The sequence below is a fragment of the Cavia porcellus genome, unplaced genomic scaffold (assembly GCF_034190915.1).
Source record: "Cavia porcellus strain 051 isolate PalLab524CR breed Dunkin Hartley unplaced genomic scaffold, mCavPor4.1 scaffold_23, whole genome shotgun sequence".
Classification (NCBI taxonomy): Eukaryota; Metazoa; Chordata; class Mammalia; order Rodentia; family Caviidae; genus Cavia; species Cavia porcellus.
The window spans coordinates 57,189,759-57,212,372 of record NW_026947506.1 but is presented as its reverse complement, the minus strand read 5'-3'; the positions used below and the strand labels follow the sequence as shown (position 1 = coordinate 57,212,372).

Below are 22,614 nucleotides of genomic sequence, written 5' to 3'. Positions count from 1 at the left end.
GCTTCTCTTGTGGCTTGTCAGGCCTGAGGGACACAGAGCCAAAGGCCTGGAGCAGTTGGAGACCGTGCAAGAACGGCATGAGAGAAGCCACAAAACAAACGCAATGGGATGTCCGGCAAAAGCCATGTTCATGTGCGACTCCTCACTGGTTGGACGTTTTTAGGTTTAATTTTTCTTCCTTTGCAAAAATTTCTGGATATGTACAGTGATTCTGAGAAGGCACTCTAGTTTTCAAAAATAAACAGTAAAAATGACCTTCCCCCTTGGAGGTGAGTGTTTAGAATGTTGGGTGTTTAGAATGTTGGACCATGGCTCTTAGAAAATCAGGGGCCAGAGTTGGGCCCTGAATTGGTTAATCCAATCAGCCCCACGGTAGAGCTGCATGGACAGCACAGCCACAGCTGGGTGCCTGGTGTAGTTTCTCAGGGAGAAGGGGTTGGGGACTGTAGATCGTGTTCTCCCTGAGTTCTGGAGAACAGAATCCCCAAATCAAGGTGTCAGCAGGGCCACCCTCCTTTTGGGACACTAGCGGGACTGGTTTTTGTCTCTTCTCACTTCTGGCTGTGGTCAGTGAGACTGGCTTTCAGTTGTGCTGGTCCTCTGTTGTGGCTGAGACTTGTGTTCTCACTGGGGGCCTCTCTTCTGTCTTAGGAGGACACCAGGCATGTTGGAGTCAAGGTCCACATGACTCCACTGTGATCTCATCTTGATTTACATCTTATGAAGAAAGGTGGTATTTACACACAAGGGAGTATTACTCAGCCATAAAGAAGGGTAGATTTGAGTCATCTTCAGGGAAATGGGTGCACATTGAGGCCGTAAGGCTAAGTGAAAGGTATCAAACACAGAAGGGTAAATATCGGGTGCTTTCTTATAAGAGAAGTAGCATTCAAAAAAGGGGGATAGATCCTCTGCAGATGGGAGGGGGAAGGAGAGGTGGAGGGAAGAGGGTAAGAAGGAAGGGGAAGTAGAGAGATTTAAGAGGCCTGGTGCCCGGGTGCCAGTTTTGCAGGATGAATGTGTCATGATGCACAGCGGGCATGGACTGATAAACACAAAAAAGTTTTAAAAAAAGTCCCTTCCTAATGACATCTGCAAGGACACTGCTTCCCAGTGAGGCTGCATGCACAGGCGCCCCATAGGGTTCCCGGCTGCCTTCCTGGTGGGCACAGCCGACGGCGAGCCGAAGGATGGGAGCTGGGATGGGACCTGGGATGTGGCCCTCGAGCTGGGGAGTCTCGGGGGCAGCGGGGCGGGGTGGCGGGGAGCTGAGCTTCACTTTGGGGCGCTGAACTGAAAGGCGCACTTTTCAGCTGTGGGCGCCCCGGTGCTCCTGGCGGCGGGGAAGGAGGGAGAAGCGGAGGAGAGGAGCCGGCGGAGCAAACCTGGTCTCCTGCCGCCAGGGGGCGCTCTGCACCCGCCCACCCGAAATCCTTCCCGAGGAGGTCTGCGGAGCAGCTCGGCTCTCTCGCTGACTTTCCCTTGCATTTCCGGTAGTGACAGAGGCCAGCTGCCCAGTAAGAACACCTGGAGGGCTGGGCGACCCTACAGGGCTCGACCACTCTGGAGAGTTACAGGAAAGTTGCTCTTGTAGGAGTGATTTCCAGGCTACGACCTGCTGTGGAGTTAGGGAGAGAAACTTAGCTGAATCACGGAAGAAACTCAGGAGGACTGCTTTGCTCTGGGGAGACGCAAGGGTCTAAGTGCTACTTTGGATTCCTAACAAGATGGTGAACCATCACAGAGAGGTGTCCTCCTCCAACCCTTGCAGAAGTCACAGACGGTGGAGGTTTATGGATCCCAGAATATAGCAACACAAATCCTCTGGGAATCGGAGGGCGGCTGGGTCTCCCATGGGCCGCCACAAAGATTCGATGGGGTGGAAAGGGCCTCTGCTCGGGCCCTTCCTCCTTCTCCACATTGCTTTGGAAATAGTCCCATGCCTTCCTGGCCGTTCCTGCATAACCACTGGAAAGACCCCTCAAGATGAAGATCTGGGGCAGCCATCAGCCTGGGACCCCGCATGGTTTCTTGCGGCCGAGATCCCCCACCTTACACACTGTTGTTTGCTGGAACCATCCAGGACAATTATTTGAGAGAGAAATGAACTTACTACCTGTCTGAGTCTGACCAAGCCTACCTGTATAATGCAAGACTCCAACTCATAAATCAAAATGAGGAATTTCTGTTTAACAAAGAATTCAAACAGGGACTTAACAGATTAGGGGGGAAATACTTATAACATCTAAAACTAATGAGGAATTGATAGCTGTTCTAGATAAGAAATTCCTATAAAGCAACGCCCAAACCCAAAACTTCTTGAAATCCATGTGAGCAGTGGGCAAAAGAGAATTCGCTGAGGTGGAAATGCAAGCAGCTAAGGCGAGCAGAGAGATTCAAATCACAGACGGCGGAGACGCGGTTTACAGTCATCATCTGGCGGCTCTGGAAGATAGCTGAGGCCGTGGCTTGGGGGAAGGCGGCGCTGGAGACGGCCACGTGTCCGCTGCCGGGGCAGGGCGTGCACAGGTGCAGCTGCCGGGCCCCTGGTGAGCCACCGGAAGGAAGTAAGGGGGGCGGGCTGGGCCGCCTGTGCCTGGGGGAGGTGTCATCCGTACCGCACAAAAACAAAAGAAAGAAAGGGAGGGAGGAAGGGAGGAGAGTAGGGAGGCTCCATCCGGTGGCTCTTCCAGTGCTAAGGTGGAGACACCCCCACCCCACCCGCAGTCACCCAGTGCTGCTGAGGCCGCAGGGAGCTGGGTGCGCCAGCGCCCCCTGCCGGGACCTAATGTGCGCGTAGAAATAAGCTAAAGCCGACTAAAGCTGCGCGCGGTTAAACGCTGTAAGAACCAGAATGACACGCGCAGCACGCTGCCTGTCTGTGAACTGAAGACACCTGCGCACCCAAGACAGCCGCGCACTCGCACCCCTCCACGCGCACACACACACATGCACACGCACGTATTAAACCAAGTGGCCGGGCGGGGAGGCTGAGGGGAGAGAGCGAAGAGGACCTCAGGTAAACCTCAGAACGACAGGGCGCTCCCACCTCAGCGAACTCTCAACTTTCTGAACCAAGTTCCAAAGAGGGGGAGGGGAAAGCGCAGGGTGTCATAGGAGCCTTCGCTCCGCGCTGAAGTACGGAGCAGTTGAATTCCTGGCCCAGCATCTCCTGCTAGCCAGAGGCGATGACTGGATTTCAGCTGGTTGCAGTCCAACCCGCACCACTTGGCGCACGGCTCGTTAACGCGCGTGGACAGGGTGGAGCGTGCCGCCCTGTGCCATCCTCTACCGCGGGACCCCAGAAGTGATGGCTGCGGTTCCACCCGTGCTTCTTGGACAGCCAGGCCCCTGCAGTGACAGCGCAGACCTTCCTCCCCTGCAAAGTGGGGGAGATAACAGAGAGAGGCTCACGGAGTTGCCCTTTAGACTGAGTTGGGTCATTTGTGGCCAGCGCTCCCCACGGCACCTGCCACGGCGCATGCATTCACACGTGTCACCCACGGAAGGCTGGAGTCGCCCACTCAGCCCTCCTGCTGCCAGCCCCGGGCCACTCCCCTGCGAGCCTGGCTCCCCCGGAGCACATCTTCCCTCCGGTAGATAAATGCTGTTACCACTGCCCAAAGATCTCCGTGGAGTCCGTTACAGGTAAGGTCCTGGATCTGCCACATCCAGCTGCCCAAGGATCTCCCAAGCATGCACGTGGCCCTGTGTGGAAGCCACACGGAATTCGGGGTCACTGTCTGGGATCTGTGAATGGTGTGCTTCCATGGCCCGTATCTGTGGCATGTTTAATGCCCACGAAAGCCCAATGATGTTGCTATGAGTTTCCTGAGGTTTCATGGATTGTGAATGGTGGGTTGAGACTTGGCGCGTCTGGGAGCAGACCTGGACTCTATGATCTTAACCATATGATGGCCTGTCCCCCAAGGGACCTTCCAGAGCCCCCTGTGGTGAGCACTGGACCTTACAGACATCCAGGTCCCAGCCTTGCAGAGTATTTGGGGCGCCTGCTGACCTTCCACCGAGAGCACCTGCCCTGTTACCTCCTCTAATGGCTGACTGTGTGTCCCCAAAGGCTCTCTGATGCCCTCTGTAGCGCGAAGATATGTAGCAGAAGCCAACATCACACTCAGAAGCCTTTCCACAGCCTCAGGTCTGTGGCCCATGTAATCTTGTAATCTCTCAAGATCTGTATTGATTTGATAAATTCCCTCAAGGTCTCTGAAACAGTTCTGGGCGAGGTATTTTTCTGGTTGCAGATGCATCTCGGGCCAGGTCAACCCATGCTTCTGACCTCAGAGAAAGACCCTGTTCCTTCTGAATCAGAAGGTCGCCACACACAGGGTGTGTTGTCAGATGCTGTGTCAAGGGTGGCGAGGATGCCTTCTTTGGAATTCGTCAGCCACACATGGATTGTGTTTTTGTGGTGCTGCTGGCAAATGTCTACCCCTCAGCTGCACCCTGTCCTGACACGTGCTTCATCTGACTCAGAGTCAGCTCCTGGCTCCTGGCTGGGTTTAACACCCACCGCTCCCTGTCTTTTACATAATCTCTTTAAAAATCTGCAAACATTCTTGCATCTTTTATCTGTGAAGATGCATATGCTAATTGGGACTGCCTCTGACTCTTAGGTTTTTACACGTGGAACTGGGTTTGAAAGCGAGATTGTTAGAGGCAGAGAGAGATTTTTGGAAGTCATTACTCACATCACACAACCGCAGTCGCTCCTCATTAACCATATTTTTCACCTTTCAAAGCCCAAAAAAATTAGCCTTGAAATGTGAGAATGTAGTAGGAAGGAAGGGACTCGGCCTGAAACCGGAGCATCAGCCCACAGGCAGAGCTGGGGTTGTTCTTTGGGTGACTTTTGCTGCTGTGTCATCCCAGATCACACTTTTTTCCAGCTCTTAAAAAGGAGATTTCTGGCACATGCCTTTAATCCTAGCATTCTGGGAGGCTGAGGCAGGAGGATTGCAAGTTGGGACCCAGCCTGGAAAACTTAGTGAGACCCTGTCTCAAGATTAAAAATAAAATGGGCTGGGGATGGTGCTCAGTGCAAAGGCCCTGGGGTTAATGCACAGTATCTGTCTCACACACACTCACAGTCAGAAAAGAGGAGAATTAAATAACATCGAAACTTAAAATTTTTGAAAAACAGAACCCCCCCCCCTTTGTGTTCTTTTAAAAGAAGATAAGTTTAGAAGGCCCTGGAATATCTCAGTGCTGAGGCTTACACTCGGAGAAAGAAGCATCAAATCTGGTGCCGCGGGTCACCCGGAGGGAAGTGATGAGATTCCAACTGCATTTTGTGGGCTTTCCAGGGATGTTGCTCTCGGCAGTGCTTCTCAAATCCGAGTGTCTTGTTAAAATGTAGGCGGGACCTGGGATCCTGCATTTTTAACAAATTCCCCAGAGAGGCTCATGCGCCTGGTTCTCAGACCACATTTTGTGCAGTGCGAGTGTGGTTTCTTATGCAGGGAGTCCCTGAGTGTGCGGCTGTGCATTTACATGTTCTTTTGACTTTATGACAGTGTGAAACTGATATTCGTTCCTAGAAAGTGTACCTTGAGCTTTGGCATTCTTTTGTGATACCAGGAATCGAACTCACGAGTGTGCCAGGCAGGCACGTGTGCCGCTGAGCTGTATCCCTGGCTGGTGCTTTGGATTCGGGTCTTTCCCAGTCTTGCGGCCCCCTCCAGACCTGAACAGAGCATTGAGCTGCCGGCTCTGTCATCCATCAATCAACCGACTCTCTCACCAGCAGCCGTGTTGTTGCTGTGCCCAGCAATTTCGGCGCAGGAAGCACTCTTTCAGCTTAGCAGCCTTTGCAGTGTGCTGCAGTCAAGGCACCTCGGTACTGGCAAATTACAGATGCTCCACATTGTCATGGCGTGCCCTGGGCTGGAATTCAGGAACATGAGAAGGCTCAGCCAGTGCAGGAGTGCACAAGTGGAGAACCCCGATGTTACCTAGGAATCAGGTGTCCCGGGGACCTGCCAGCACTACTTGGATTCCCCCACAGAGTGCCTCTGCACTGGTCCCCATGCACCCCAAAGTGAGACTGTCTTCGGTGCTTTGCATGTGACACGCAGTTTTGGAATGATTGATCCTGCACACGCCATCCATTACTTAGGCCTCTGCCAGGGGCAGGAGACAGGGTGCGGACCCGACAGGAGCTACTGGATAAACAGGTTTGTTGAGTTAAAAAAAACAAAAAAAAAGAAATCCTAGCAGAGAGAGGAGGCAGACGGGGCAGTGAAGGATAAGGAGCATCATGCTTCTCCCTCAGGTGAGCGAGGCACGGCGGAGCGGGTCTGCGCTCTGCCCGAGCCCCTTCCACCACTGTTACAGACTGAAGCTTGCACCCGCCCTAATTTTATATATTGATGTTCCAACACCCCATGTGACTAAATTTGGAGTTGTGGCCTTTAAGATATAATTAAGATTAAAAATGAGCTCAAAAAGACATTGAACGGGACTGGTGTCCTCTGAAAAGAGAAATTGTGATCACAGACTCGGTGCACACAGAAAAACCATAGGAAGACACTGCAAGAAAGACACCACCAGCAAGCCAAACCGAGAGCCCTCAGAAGGCCCCGCTTGATCCTGGACTTCCAGCCCCAGAGCTTTGAGACTGTGCATTTCTGTGCATTAAGCCCCTCTGGGTGTGATGTTTTGTTATAGCAGCACAACTTGACTAAGACAGCTTCTTCCAACTCCAGGAACATGAGCACAATGCAGAGCAGAAGCTGCCTGAGCAGTGTGGGCCTCCGACCAGCTGCCCAAACTAGCTCCTCAAATTTGTATCCGTGCTCTGCTCACGGATAGTTCCCAAGGAAGCAGATAGCTTAGGAGCAAGTTTGTCTTGCTTTTTTTCTTAAGGAAAAGACTTTGTGGTGTGATGGAGGAGGTGTCAGAGGTCCCACACATTCAGGATCCTCAGAAGCACCAGACAGTGGACCTTGAACAAGTCACTTAAACCCTGGACCATCCTTAACCTTCTCTGTCACATGAACTTAAAGTCAGACCAACGTTATGGTTTGGACATGAATTTTTTATCAAGTGTACACTTCTTGATAGCTTTAGGTACCCAGCAGCATTTCCCTGCTTGCCATCAGAGGCCACCACAGACTCCCTTCCTGGGCTGCCCCGGACATGCTCTTCAGAGCCAGTGGGCTGGCACTGCCCTCTCAGTCTGAGATACTGGGCTGGTTGCTTATTGGCCATAGGCTGCTAGGTCTTACCAGAGAGCACAAAGTCCACTGTTGAGGGACCATAGTTCCAAACTCTGCACTAAGTTGCTGCTTAAATTGCCTAGAAAATGAGGCCTCAAGAAGCACAGGCTCAGGGGCATGGCTGGGAAACTAAGGTGGGTTCATTCAGGAGCAGGGCTTCCCATGCCTTTGACCCACTGGAATCCCCTGGAAAGCTTGCTAACTATGGATGTTTAAGCTCAACCTCGGTGTTTCTGCTTTGGTAGATCTGGGATGGGAACCTGAAAATGGATGATTCTTATGAATCTCCAGCTGGTGTTGGACCTGTGGGTCTTGGAGCCACACCCTGAGAACCAGTGTGCTGGCTTTGGTCCACCAGGCACTCTCGATCTCCATGGGGATGGCTCCAGGTCCAGGATGGGGGGAAAGACACCTGCACGCACACACACACACAGGGAGAGAGAGAGAGAGACAGAGAGACAGAGAGAGCAAGAGAAGAAAAATGAAGAGAAGAGGAGAGGAGAGGAGAGGAGAGGAGAAGAGAGGAGAGGAGAAAGGCAAAGGCCTGGCAGCTCTCTGTAGTCACTGATCTCTCACAGTTCTGGAAGCCAGAATCCAAGATCAAAGTGCTGGCAGGCTTAATGTCCCTTAGGGCTCAGTCTTTGCTTCCAAAATGGCATCTTGCTGCTGAGACTTCTGGGAGGGACAAATACTGTCCTCATATGAGCAGGTCCCTTGCATTTCTCTTACAAGATCATTAATGCCATTTGTGAGTGGGGAGCCCTTGTGACCTCATCATCCCCTAAAGACCCCCATCTGGGGCTAGGTCACCTAGTGTGAACAGTGGTGGGGACACAACTGCAGAATCATCTAACGTGCCAGCAAGATGGGGACACCAGAAGTCCCTTCAGCCCGGTACTCTCTGTGCCTGAGAGCCAGGAAGGGTAGCACTGACCACCGCAGAAGGGGGGACCTGCCTTCGCCCTCCAGAGGAGGCAGCAGGTCAGGACAGTGCGGTGGGATGAGGAGAGAGACACATGCTTGTTGGTGCCTGTGTCAGGGATGGACAAGGAGTTGGGAACACGGATCGCTAAGGCTTTTTAAAAAAGAGCATGAAGTCATAGCTTTAAAATGAGCAAGACTGAGTTTTACAAGCTGAAATGAAGCTTTTTCAATGACTCCAATACCTTGTAGTGGGGAGCCATCATGATGAGACTCTGGGAGACAGTGTCCCCAGTACTGTCCTGGGGAATGAAACCTTTTCATATTCACGTGCCAGACAGTGAAGACCTCATGAAAGTCTCCTGTGCCTTCTGGCTGTCTTGCTTGGGGTCTTCGCTGTGTTGAGGTTCCCGGGAAGGATAATCAGCTGTGAAGCCAATTCCTTCTCTTGCAGGCTGCAGTGTTAATCCTCTCTCCATGGCCTCTAAACTACCTCTGTTAGCTGTGCTGGGTTTTTCTGAGCAAGCAATTCCACTCTTTCATGATCCTGTCCACTTTTTGTCTCAAATTCCTTAGTGTTAAAATCAATTATGCAGTAAATGTAGTATTAAAACACAAGAACTTGTGTTTTCTTAAATGAAATTTACAGTCTCCATGGGAATGATTATCATCAAACGCTTAATGACTTTATAAAAAGCAAATGAAACCAAATACACACATAGAAGCAGACACTATTAAGTTAGCTTACAAGAGGGCTACAGCTTCAAACACATCGAACAAGACTTTTATTAGGTAGGAACGATAACTAGATGTCTTTACTCATCAGAAATTTTATTGGAGTCCTGTCCTCTTTTGAGAAGGGAAAAATAATTGGAACTCAAGTGCAAATGAAAATGTATCTTAAAAGTAACTTCTAGGAGTTCTCAGGATGCTAGCCAGTCTCTTTTGAGTTCTTCATCTGCAATAAAAACTAGTGTGAGGGGCAACAGTGTAGAAAGAAGCCTGAGCTCTCGTCTCTGCCCTCTTGGGCATGATTGTGTGACTGTCTCTCTAGCCCACCCTACTCCAGCACCGTCCAGCACCTGGTTCCTTGAGTATAAAGTGAGGGACTGGAGGAGGATGACATCTCACCATTTAACATCTTGAAATTTTTAAGATGCTGAGTGCAAGATTAAAAATGTTAACTTCTTGGGGAACTGACTGGTTCCAGGAAAGGGGCATGAAGTACACTAATCCCTGTATGGTTGAGACACAATAACTGATTCCCAAGTTTAAAGGATAGCTTTGGATACCCAGAGGATTAGTTTAGCTCACGGTTGTAGGAGATTCAGTTCATGGTCAGCTGACTCCAGGATAAGAACATCGGAGCAGAAGGGAGTGGGAGAGCAAGGCTGCTTGGGTCACGGTGGCCAGCAAGCAGAGTGGGGACAGTGCTGGAGAAGAGCAGGTGGGAGAGCGTGCATGGTATCCAAAGCCGCACCTCCATAACCCTTCTTGGTTAAACAGCGAAACTGGTAAATCAGAGTTAGTGACCGTACCTTCCTGTGGCCACAGCTTTGTCCCCCCCATAGGCAGCCATAGTCTGAACACATTAAATGGGAAATTTCGGGAGCAAGCAATTCATAATGTAAAAGTGTGTGTCATTGTATAATCAAGGGAATAGTGTCGTGCTGACCTACACAGCTCAGGATGTGAATCATCCCTTACACTACATCCCCATTAGTCACTTGGTAACCATGTTGGGCCTCAGGTGACTGTCGGTATTGTGGTGTTTGTGTTTAAGTAAACTTTATGTTACTTAATAATGCCTGAAGCATGAAATTAGTGGTGTCAGAGATTTGGATATGCCAAAGAGAAGCTGCAAAGTGCTTCCTTTAAATGAAAAGATGAAAGTAACCTCTGTAGGAAGGGTGAAAAGTGGTGTCTTGAGGTTGGTAAGATCCACAGTGGAAACAAATCTATCTGGGAAATTGTGAGGAAGGACAAAGAACTTTTTGTTAGTTTTGCTGCTGTAACTCAAAAGGCACAGCTTTGGCGCATGATAAAGTCTTAATTAAGATAGAAAAGATATTACACTTGTGTGTGTGCATAGCCTCCCCCCCCCCCCCACATACAAGGCTCTGCACTGGTTACAGTATCAGTTATCTTCTGGAGACCCTGAAAGTCTGTCCTAAGGATGAACGGGACCTCTGCATACCAGAGAGCCCGGACTACAGTAAGGGCTTAAAACAACTAGCCAGACCAACACAAAACCCGTAACAATGAGGTATGGCAAAAGGATCCAGAGACACTGAAAAAACCCCAAAGGCTAAAGCTGGAACAGTTTGAGCAACAAAATAACTAAGATAGCGTTGGATTATAGCCCAAGTTTTAAAAATATTTATGAGTCTGTCTGTAGGAGAGGAAAAAGCAATTTTTTACCCATCTTATGCTCTTTGCCTGGGACCCTGTCTGTAAACTAGACTTGCAAAGACGTATTAACAAGACAAAAGCAAAGTGAAATTTATTAATATGTAATGCTCATATGAATATGTGCATATAAATATTAATATGCACATATAAATGAGGGAGGCACGAGCCAAAGGGATCTAGGTTCCTATTCTATCATCTGCTAAACAAAGGGAAAAGGCTTTGGGATTCCAGTCAAAGGAAACAAGTTAAGGGAGTGTAACCAGGAAAAACATGGTAAACAAGGACTGTTTAGAAGGTTTGTCACATGGATTGAAGTTGGGTGTTTTTGCTATCGGTAAGACTTGTTGAAGGAGTCTTCCTTTTTGTGGCAGGAGAGGAAGAAACATTCTACAAATGGATATCAGTGCAAACTTCATTTGCAAAAGGAAAACTTGTTCCCTGTTTTTAGGGCTTTTACTGCCATTGCTAGTTCTGAATGGCCTTTAGCTCAAAATAATCCACACACCAGAGAGGCATATCTGGGGTGCCCTATTTCAATACTCTCCCAGTCTATACTGCTATAAAGAAGCGACTGTATAAGTAGAGAGGTAGGGGAGAAGAGAGAAATCTCTGTGCAGAATTTCCAATATGGGGATAGTCCATTCACAAAGAGAGGCAGTATGATTTCCCATTTCTTAGACATTGATCAAACGTAGAGCAAACAAAGATTACGGTCATAAGGGAAGAGTAACATGACAGGTTAGAGTCTAGCAAACCCCACCCAGCCAGATGATCAAGGTCAACATGAACAGTGAGGTCATGTCCATAGTACACGCTCTTGCTATGGTGTGATGGGAAGAGGCTTCATTTCTGTCATCTTTCCAAAAATTAATAGCCCCATTCGAATCATGAGCCAAACATCAGAAACAAACCCCAACTGAGAAGCATTCTAGAAAATGCTAATAGTGCTCTTCAAAATTATCAAAGTCACCTAAAACAAGAAAAGTCTCAGAAACTGTTACAACCAAGGGGAGTCTAAGTAGACAGGATGATTAAATGAAAGATGTATTTTGGTTGATCTCCTAGAACAGAAAGAGGATATTTGGCAACAACTAAGTAAATCCTTGTAAACTATGTTGATAGAGTTAATTGACCAATATTATTATTATTATTTTTTTTTTTTGGTCTTTTTCCTTTTTATCGGTACCGAGGATCGAACTCATGACTGACTGCTTGCAAGGCAGGCGCTATGTCGCTGAGCTAAATCCCCAGCCCCAATATTAATTTCTTAATTGCATAAAACCTTCCATATTATAGTTGGATGCTAACTGGGAAAGGTAGCTGTGAGGATATATGGAAACTCTCTTGATTGTCTTTGTAATTTTTCTGTAAACCTGAAACTGTTCTAAAAATTTATTTCAAAGAAAAATGATAGTCCTGAAGGTAAGCAAGACTCACAGAAATGACCCCGTGTAGTTGTACAAGAAGGCAGAGTTGATACAGAATATCCAATAAAGAGTAAAAAACCTGGTATTTAATTGATTGGAAATCACTTTCCAGGGGCTGTTATGGCACAGGGGCTATAAAAGATCGGCTCAGCCTGGATTATCTAAATTCTACATGTCATCGGCACTGGCTTTGACTGTCTCCTGGGAGGTCACCTCTGAGCCTTTGGAATACGCTTCCTGACAAGAGCGTCTTTGCATGGTTGGGGTCCAGGGACACAGTGGAGAGTCTGTGCTGGCCATGTGATTTATGGAGAATGGCTGGGCCACACTACTGGTTTGAACAGTGTGGGAGGGGCTGCCGGAGATTGAGCTGATAAGGCGCCTTGTGTGAGTATTCCATGGTCCCATGAAACTCCAGCTAACACATTCTCACTGGTTTGCACACACACTCGTGGTACATGCATAACTATCCCATTGGGAAGCTTGTACCAGCCGATGGGCTGTCTCATGCTGTTCAATGAGACAGTCAAACATGTACCACTAGTGTTTCAAATGACTGGGGACATAAGACATTCAAATCAGAGCTGCCAGGCAGTGAAACATGAATTATAGCCCTGTTGTGAACGTGTTAAGTGGTTGGCCACCTGTCTTAAGTGTACTTCCCTGTTGACAATACAGCATTGAATGGTTACTCTTGATTGATTAGCCAATATCCATAGTTTAGAGAAAGAGAGCTTTGATTTGGCTCACATTCTCAGGGGGTTCAGTCTGTGGTTGGCTCCAAGGCAGAAACATCACAGTAGAAGAGCATGACAGAAAAAAAGACTTGTACCAAAATCATACCTCCATGACCAACATAGACACCGGGAGGAATATGCCAGGAATACCTGTGCAGCTCCCAAGCCAATTAAGTTGATACAGTGAAGCTTGACCATCAGAATCCGTTTGCCATGGAGGCATCTGCTCCCTCACCTCTTCCTCTTGGGCTCTCCCCTGCTCTCTGCTTCCTGGGTGCCGTGAACTGAGCAGCTTTCTTCTCCCACACCCTTCCAACATGATGTTTCTGCCTTGGAGCCAGCTGCGGACCAAACCCTCTCAACTGGGGGCCACAGAAACGCTTCCTCCCTCAAGCTGTGCATGTTATTAGTCTGAACAGTGGAAAGCTGACCATTACACTTCACAAGTTTGTCCTGGTTCAATTGCTGGGAGGATTATGTGCTATTCATTCGAAAACAATGGAGTTTACATCTGATTTTCGTGGATGCCATCCTCTGCTTCATCTTCCTTTTCTGGTTTTAATTTGTATCTTTTTGCCATGAAATAAACTGCAACCATGGGTAGAACAGCTTTTCTGAATTGTAACAAATCATCAAACCTGAGGGTGGTCATGGCGGGTCCTCTCACAGAGACTGGAGCCTCCAAACTCCCACATTTCAGCAGCTCTAAAGGACGAACAGGCTGTGTCCAACCAGGGCCTCCCTGCCCCGTGATTGTTTGAGAATATAAATTACATAACCAATTAGCCAATTTATCCATTTCCCTCCACTATTCCCTAATCAATACCTCCAAACTTAGAAAAGCACATATTCAATTCCCTCTCCCTCCCAGCTCCTGACAGTCATCATAATTCGGAGGTAATTTGGTCCAGTTATAAAAGACACACACAAAAGAATTCAATCATTTTTCTGCCTGATAAATCTCTGCTCTCCCTGAGGACATGACTGCTACTCGCTGTCCTTCTGATAGTCCCAGTGTGTGGCTCTTTGCTCAGTCAGATGTTAAGGGCTTGAGAGGAAGGAAGAGGGAGGATGGACGGAAGGTGGAAATTCTGGAAAAGAGAGAGAAGCCACAGGGAAGAAGGGCGAGGAGCTGAGCTAGGGCCCACTGTTGCTGGCGAGGCCTTTGTTGGAAGGAGATGTTTGCGTTAGTGTCTCAGGTCTGTCTCAGGAAGCCAACAGCTTCCGTTAAGGAAGCCCCCGACAGAGCTGGGAAGTCTGGGGCCTTCAAGGAGGATTGTTTGAGCCCCTTTTCTCCCTGTTTACCACTCTGCACCCCGCTGCCCCAGGCTGGGCCCTTCTCAGTTAGCTGGAGGACTTGGCAGTGACAGAATTGGCCTGATGTAGCCCAGGCTACCAGTTCCTGCAAAGAGGTCCAGACCCTGCTCCTAAAAGCAAGGTGGAGTTTCCTGTTGAAGTGACAAACCCAAGTAGGGGCCCTGAGGGTCATCTTTCCAGGTCCTTGGTGTGCCAAAGAACTGGACACAGAAGAGGCAGAAAGGGTGCACATTTATTGAAAGTAGAAGAGAAATTCATTCTGCAGGGTGAGAGCCGGTGGCAAAAAGGCTCACAGTAGCCCTGAGGTTAAAGCTTAAGGGGTCTTTGGTATCCAAAAGACTTGGATTGACCTCCGCTTCATGTAAAAAAGGTACAAGGCCATTTGTCCTATCAAACACTCACAAGGTCTCATGCCAGATTTAAACTGTCCTACTGAGAAACTCACTTCTCAGATGTAAAGAAGGATCAGAAACAGTGTCTTTTGATTGGTTGTGCTCACACATAAATAAAAGATAGAAAAGCTCACTTTTCTGATTGGTCCACAGGGGCTCAGGATCCCTAAGTCTGATGCCCTTTAGCCATGTTCTGTGCATGTTCTCTTCTGTGCATGTTCTCTTCTTGGAGACGTCTTGCTCAACTTGCTAGCTGTGGGTTTTTAATGACCTTTGATCCTTCCTAGCCAGTAGGGGTCTGGTCTGACCCAACCCAAGTCACCATCCTCATGGAGGCTTCCATGTGTTCTGGAGATGAAAATGTAATGCCCCAGGAGGGAGCTAAGTTTTTCTTATCAGCTGTTCCTGAGGCTGAGCCTGGTCAGCCTGAATGCCTTGGTCAGCCTCCTCTCTGGTTTGGACTGAAGCCATGAGCAAATTCCTGTCCTCCTGTCAGTGTTGGACATTGTGTCTCAGTGACGAGAAAGCTGACTCTGCACATGGAGAGAACACTGCAACTGCTCCTGCGGCTGAAGCTTCTGTGGGAAGTTAGATTTCTGATTCTAGTTTCTTCTTCGGAAGCGAAGAGGAAAGTCTCCAGCTGGGTTTAAACACATTAATTCCCAAATTGAGTTTGGATCTCCTGCTATTTAAAAATCCTATTTGGTAAGCACTTCACAGAGCAACAGCTCTGAAGCAGAAAGATTACCTTCCCATTAGTCTGGCCCACTAGTTTGCATTGTTGTTCAAAAGGCGTCAAAGGGAATTTAAGAGGAATGGAGGTTTCAAAGGCAGGGAGAACCAGCCTTCTAAAGCCTGGGAGCCCCCATTGCTAGGGAAGTGAGGACCTGTTGCCGGTTTCTGGCCGATGAGGCTTTCTAAACCTTGTAAGCACCTGAATTGAGATCCTGGTTGTGTTCAGGCTGCTTCGTTTGGCTTTTTTGTAGGGGCCTCTGCCTCCAAGCCAGCACCAGCATCTGCTCCCCTCACTTCTTGGACCCTGTGAGAATCTGTAGATGACCCAGCTCTGCCTGAAACTGACCCACAGCTGCCTCCTCTGGAGAAGGGCCCCAGGCTGTGCCTTGGATGCCACCAGGTCCAGTTTGTTCCTGTTCTGCTTGTACAAGACATGTAGAAGGACAAGAGCTTTTGATAGTGGGAAGGTTGAGGGCGGCAGGAAAGAGTGCTCAGACACCCTAGCAACAAGTTTTAATATTCCATCTTTTGAAAAATTGAGATTTTCTTTTAACACTGACACAGAGAAAATAAACTATGGCATGTTTCATAATTTATGTGACAGATCTATCATTGCTTTTGATCGGTCTAGTGTATTTACTGTTGCTTACAGGCTTTCCTGTCTAGGAAGAAGCCTCCTCTTTCTCTGCCTCTGCCCTGGGATATTGGTTTCTTATCACTAGCCCTACCATGTTCCCGGGAGTGTTCTGTGTGGTCCATAATTGTTCATTCACCTGCCAGGCTTTGCTCAGGGTGGGCCGCTTAGCCTTGTGCCTGCTAATCTCTTTCTTAAAAAATTGACCTTGACCTTCTGCAGGGCCAGACAGTGACAAAGATTAGAGATGGAATTTCTTCCTGGAAGACTCACAGCTGGTGGGCTGACGTGGCATGTTCTAACATACGACAACCTGTGGGAAATGAATCAGTGCGAGCCTGCAGTGGGACAGGGTCTTAGTTATTGCTCTCCTTGTTGGGAAAAAATGACAGCCACAATTTAAAGGAGGAAAGGTTTATTTCAGCTCCAGTTTGTAGAGGTTTCAGTGCATAGCTGGCTGGCTCTACGGCAGAGCGGCATCGCAGAAGAGAAACAGTCCGTGGCAGAGCAGGCAGGAGGCAGCAGCAGAAGCAGAAACAATGAAGCAAGTCTCCCTTTTATCCCATCCAGGCTGTAACCCTTTGGAGTGGGGTTACCTGCACACAGGTAGGCTTCCCATTACCCACGCCCAGAACAATACTGACCAATCAGTGTACTAACCCAATTATCACACACTCCATCCATATTCACACACCTCGATAGGGCCTCATGATGAGCATTGGAAGCTTTGTGTGTGAGGGGTGGGGCATCTCTAGATACAAGCCAAACAGGGAGGTTGAGTCAGGAAAGGCTCTTGAGGGCATGGGCTGTGTCCTCAACCACAGGTAGTTAAGCTACATGACAAATATGCAAGACTGTGGGAGGTTGCAAGGAGAAGGGAAAGAAGGGCCAGATACGTTAATCCATTTACTATCATGATAAAAATCACTGAGGTTGTGTTACTGTGCTGTGAGATTCTAGAGATGTTTTCTAGATGCTTTCTGTCCAGAACAAAGAATTAGTCAAGACAAGTGAAAAAGGTAGTGATATTTTACATTTATTAAAAGTATTCAAAGTAGGAAAAAACACATGCTCTGTAGAGTGACTGTGGCCAATTAAGTAGGAAAACAAGTATCCACTACAGGGTGAGACAGGACCACTGCAAAAGAGAGCACACAGGGGCCAAAAGTTCAATGGCAGCCACCTTTTGTATCTTCCACTCCTCAGGGTGACATCAGGTCTAGACCATCCTATCAAAAACCTGCTTGCATTCTCACAAAGAAAAGTTAAAAACAGCATTTCTGATTGGTCCTAAGTGCTGGGCTTGGGTGTGTGTCTCCTGGATCTCTCTGATTGACAGATCACACCCACTTACCCACAAGTTTGCCACACCCTAACCTCCTGCCTCATTTGAGTACCTCTTTAAGACAAGAGGATTATTGGGCCCACAGTTGTGGCGGTTCAGAATGGGGTCAGCACCTTGGTGAGAGCCCCTTCCCTCTGGCTGTGCCACAACATCATGGATGATGTCATGGTGGGAATGAGACAACAGGAGACAGGAAGCCAGAGAGATTCAGGGGCCAGGCCAGGTCCTTTCATAGTAACCCATGCTTGGAGGAACAAGCAGGGATCCCATGAGAACTGCAATAAGCCCTTCCCCGGGCAGAGCCCCCAGTGATGTGAGGTCCTCCCACTAAGCCTTGCCTCAGAAAGGTCCCGCCCTCTCTACGCCACTGCACTGGGCACCAAATCTCCGGCATGTTAGCCTTAGCCAACTGGAGCATCTGCAGTGAGCAAAGGTCCTTGCTTTAATAGAAACAGAAGTTAAAACTGAAGCCCATGGTTACAGGAACAAAAGATTTAACTGGAAAGTTAGAAGGAAGACAGGAAAGGACCCTGGCTAGGGTAATTAGGGGAGGTAATTAGGGTAATTAGGGGTTCAGACTGGCCACCTGCAAGGCAGGGGCCAGCTGTTAAGGTTAGATGCTGGGCTGGGGCCCAGGGGACCAGTCCTGGTGTCATATTTGGAATCTTTATGGCTGAGGGGTGGTTTCATTGCTAAGAGAGGATTATCTCTGTCTGTGCTGTGGGTTCCACCTGACCTGGAATCCAGGGAATCACAGGTTTAGGGCAGTGGCTGGGAGTTTCTGTGTGTAGCTGAATTTTTCTGTAAACCTTTTATCTTGGCATCCTCAGTCTGAAGGGGGGTGAGAGCATATAAACACAGGGCTAATTCACTCTCACTGACCAGATAGGCACTCCCTCAAGTCTCCACATAATTTTATGCAGAGCTGAGAAGCAATTGACCTAACACTTAGAGTACCAAAGGATACAAAATGAAGGTCAAACTTTATTCTGCTTTTAGATTCCTGTGGGGTATCTGTAGGACAAAGTGAAGAATCATAGTTTATAGCAAAAAATAGCTTTTAAGTCCCTGACTGTCCAGAAGAAAACATAAATTATGCTTTTAATGAGTAGCAGGTGAGGAACTAACCATTCCCCATCCCTGTGGGGGCCTCTGACTATGTCATAACTGCATTAGCAGCCATCGGTGTGGTTGGCCATTGTTCAAGGCCGCCCAGCAATTGAACCCCTTTTTTCCTACCTGGAGAGCTTCTTATCTCATGACGCTTCGTCAGGGAGAAGCCCGATATTATGGACACCCCGAATGTCAGACAGCCACTCTAGCTTCCTTTCAGCTGAAATACACAATGATTCTGATACCGTATGTACAAGCTTGCAGTCCTGCCAACATCGAAGAATGAAGTCATGCCCCAAAGGAGGCGGTGAGGAGAGTTTTTATTGGAAATAATAAAGACAGCTGGTGGATTTCCAGGTGGGACTCCAGGTGGGTAGCTGCGTGACCTCTCGAGCCAGAGCTACTTATGGACAAGTGGGACACAGGAATGCCCAGTGGTTTAGTGGTTACCTATCCCAAGACCGATCTCTTGGAATTTGGGCTTCTAACCCAGTTATTCCACAAGCAGGGTTTAAAGGAAGCTAAGGCTGTAGCGGGAAAAGGACCCTGATTACTCTGTATTTTAAGTTGCTGAGAACTCAGGAGTGTAGAGCGGCTGCACTTCTGGGGAGCAGGGAGTGGCTGGGTCCCACTTGCCTGAGGAGGTTCATTCTTGGTCCAAATCTGTGATTCTCTGTCTGTTCTTATGTTAATTCTTATCAGCGTGGCTGGGCACCCAACTCTACCCCATACCCTGCGCCTAGCTTGCTGCCCACTCATAAACTGACCGGGTAAACTATTTTCCACCATTCAGGCATCACTAGTTTGTCAGAGAGACTTTGGGAGCTGGCGATGCCAGGAGGCAGCACCCTGCAGGGCCCGTTCTGCAGGGGGACACAAGGCAGCAAGGGCTGCCGTTGTCCCAGAATGCCAGAGGTCAGCCTTCGTGCCACCAGCAGTGCAGGCTGAGGGCTCCTGGCCTGGCTGTGAATCCATGGCAAGGGACCTTCTGTGCCTGGAGCTTGGAGCTCATCCTGGCCTTGGAACCTAGATCTGGTTTTTAAATCTCTTATCTCTTGGGTGCTGTGATTACTGATCCACACCCCCAAGTCTGGCTAAGCGCCACATCTTGAGCAGATCCCAGAACAGGAGAAGGCTGTGCCGCAGGTCCAGGCTGCTATACAGACTTCTCTGGCATTTGGGCCATGTGATCCAATCCAGTGGCAAGCAGGGTTGCTATCTAGCGCCTTGGTAGATTCCTAACGGTGAACATCGTGTCATTAGGCTTTGGGGGCAAAGTACTGCCACCCACCACAGCTGTCTACTCTCGCTTTGAGAAACCACACTTGGCTGTTAGTCTGGGCTTTGTCGGGGGCAGAACACTTGACCACAGGCTACCGAGTTACCATGAAACCTGAGTCACCCATTATGAACCGTGTTATCGGATCTGGCAGGGACAAAGCTGGGCTGCATAACAGCACTCCTTTACCCAGTGGGTGATCCTTGTGGCACAGGCCTTGAAGGCTCCAGTAAGTCACAGGAAGTGGTCCTCACTCCTGCTGTGTGGCCTTCTGCCCCCAAGCCTGCACCGATGGCCTCATGGGGAGTTCCCCATGGTCTGTTGACGGGAAGAAAAGGCTCAGGCTGGTTAGACATGATCTGTAGGACCCCACCCCCACCCCCAAGAAGGTTATGGTTTTACAGCTTCTTTTTAGAACATTCCTGATGGACAGTGGTGAAGGGAAATCCTCCCAGTGAGCAGTGCTCTTGGTCATCACTTTGCTTGGACAGAGAGTGGCTAGACTCTTGGGCTTTGGTCAATGGTTTGACTAGATGCTTAAGAAGTTAGAAGGAGCATGACTGGATGCTTGGTGACAAGGAGATCTGAAGAAATACGTGGACAGAACTCCCAGAGTGGGCAAACATGTGACAATATGGTTGAAACCGACAGTTTGATCGTAGTGAGTCTTTGTGTGAGCTTCTTTGAATTGATCCTAACTGACAGCTTTTGAGTGTCTTGAATTTGGATATCGGTTGGCTTTGTGAAGTTGAGAAATTTTTGAAAATAAAATTTCAGAAAATCTCTCTGTTCCTTTCCCTACTTCTTCTAGAATCATCATAATGTATTTATTGGTCAGCTTGACCAATAAATCCCATGAGCACTTTAGGGTTTCTTCATTCTTTATTCTTTTTGTTCCCATGATGTAATTTAAAATGACCCTTTTTAAAATTCTTGTAATTATGCCCCTAAATTAGACAGAATTTGTGTTTGTAGCTTCACCTCTGGCCCTTGGTTCTATCTTGCAGCCAGTGCATTTCAGGCAGAGGAGATTGCGTGGAAGGCTTCACATATGAGGAAGAGTACGATTATTTGGGATCTGTGCAGAGCTGTGGGATACCCTATAATGCCCACACACCCCTGGCCACAGGCACATCTGGGATGCTCTCCACCCCTGTAGAATGTTTCTGAAGGTTCTAGCAACAGACTTGACTGCCACACAAGGTCTGGCATAGTGGACCTTAGTCCTCTATTAGATTTGCACTTGTTAGGAACACAGAAGCTTAGCACCTCCCCTCGTGCACGGCTCGAGAATCTGCAGCTTGGTAAGATTTCCAGTGATTCTCCTTAGCTGCGGACTGGGCAGCATGAACAGGGGTGGTCCTAGGCCTGCGCACTTCCCAGACCAGCTGAGCAGCATTTGAGGAGAGAGGTGTCAGCCATGGCCTGTGCTGGTGACCACTGACCATTAAAAATGTTCTACAGTATGCTCGGTTTGTGGGTTTGTGGGTTTGTGTTTTTCTCCAACCCAAATCCTCAATTAGCTAGTTAAGCTTCCCCAGAGCTCCCAGATTAAATGATTCTCTTTTTGAGAAAGGTTCAATATTTGCCCATTCAAATTAACCCGGCTTCAGCTTTTCATCGAAGCATCTCTCCAAAGGTAACACCATCATTACTTTTGAAATGTAGGTTAAAAACTGAGAAGGAACATGCTGTTATTTTTCCCAGACCACCATATGAAGGAATTTGTCTTTTTTTTTCTAACTCGTGAAAGTTTTAATGACTTGCATTGGGGATTCCAAGGTTGTCTCCAGGAGGGATGCAATTAATTTTAATCAGGAGTCTAAGTTTGTCATTCATCCCAATTATTCTCAATTAAGTGATTGTATATTTTACTCTGTTATCAATTGATTGTGATTACTTATTATCAAGTAAACTCAATATGTTTATGATAATTTCGTTAATCAGACAATGCCTGCTGTTCAAAAGCCGACGTTGGATTCAGGAGCCCATGTCTGGGCTCCCTGCAATGTTGGGAAATCAGTGCCAGCAGAGGTGTTTATTCACCTCCTGTATGTCTAGCACTGTAATGGGACAGTTAGGAGAAAAGATGCTCAGGAAAAATGCTGTGCTCAAGACCGTTATTGTGGCTGAGATGTGCTCTGTGTGTGCGTGTGTGTGTGTGTTAAGACGTTTGATGCTTGTAGGACATATGCATGCTTGGGTCCCAAGGATGGCTAGGGAATGGGTCCAGATTTTTTTCAGTACTGAGGACTGAACTGAGGCCTTTGCACAGAGTTGTGTCCCCAGCCCTTTTAATTTGAGACAGTGTCTCACTAAATCATGATGTTACCCAGGCTGGATTTGAACACTGCTTCCATGGCCTCGGAGAGGGCAGGAATTATAGGCATGCACCATGATGCCTGGCTGGACTCTGGTTTTGAATGAGGTGATTAATTTAGGAAGATGATATGCATGAATAGGACATATGAAAAATGCTTATGTCCTGCTCATGGGAAAAAAGTCCGATCCCAAAACCAGATATGGCACCTCATACTCTCTCCAGCTTTATGATCTTAGGAAATTACTATTATCTCTGAATCTGTCTTCTTGTCTTTAAAATGGGAAACAATGCCTACGAGGCTGTGTCAAGATCTGAATCTGATGTCTCCTTTGTAATTCTTCAGCTGTCTTTTTTGAAGATCTACTGCTCTGGACACCTGCCGAGCATGGGCAGGGTTTTGGGGGTGCTGACCTGACCCCCTCGCAGAGGTTTCTGGGAAGGTGTTTTTCACTGAGTCCAGAGCTTCTGACACATAGTGACAAGTTTCTTAATGGCACTTTGTGGCAGTGAACTGGGTAACAAGAATTTGACAGCAAGGACAAAGCCTGGATCAAGATCTGCTTTCTGGTGACAGACCAAGAATCACTGGAGCAGAGCTTTGGGAGACAAAACGGTTCCAGGGAAGCCTGTTTATCTGCCTTCCAGTGAGGGTCTCAGGATGGCTGATCGTCCTGCTGGCCATCACCCGAGCAGTTTCCTTCCTAGTTTCCTCTTCTCCTTTTCCTCCTCTTCACCCCTGTT

The 22,614-nt window shown here is 48.2% G+C and overlaps 2 long non-coding RNA genes across 2 annotated transcripts; one reads left to right on the top strand and one right to left on the bottom strand.

Moving 5' to 3' along the window:
- Positions 1-2,169: 2,169 nt before the first annotated feature.
- Positions 2,170-3,831, bottom strand: LOC134472557 (uncharacterized). The gene is made up of 2 exons (XR_010042432.1): positions 3,615-3,831; positions 2,170-3,379 (listed from the first exon to the last, which is right to left on the bottom strand). It is a non-coding gene; the product is annotated as an uncharacterized LOC134472557 (long non-coding RNA).
- Positions 3,287-15,771, top strand: LOC134472556 (uncharacterized). The gene is made up of 2 exons (XR_010042431.1): positions 3,287-3,648; positions 5,599-15,771. It is a non-coding gene; the product is annotated as an uncharacterized LOC134472556 (long non-coding RNA).
- The last annotated feature ends 6,843 nt before the right edge of the window (positions 15,772-22,614 follow it).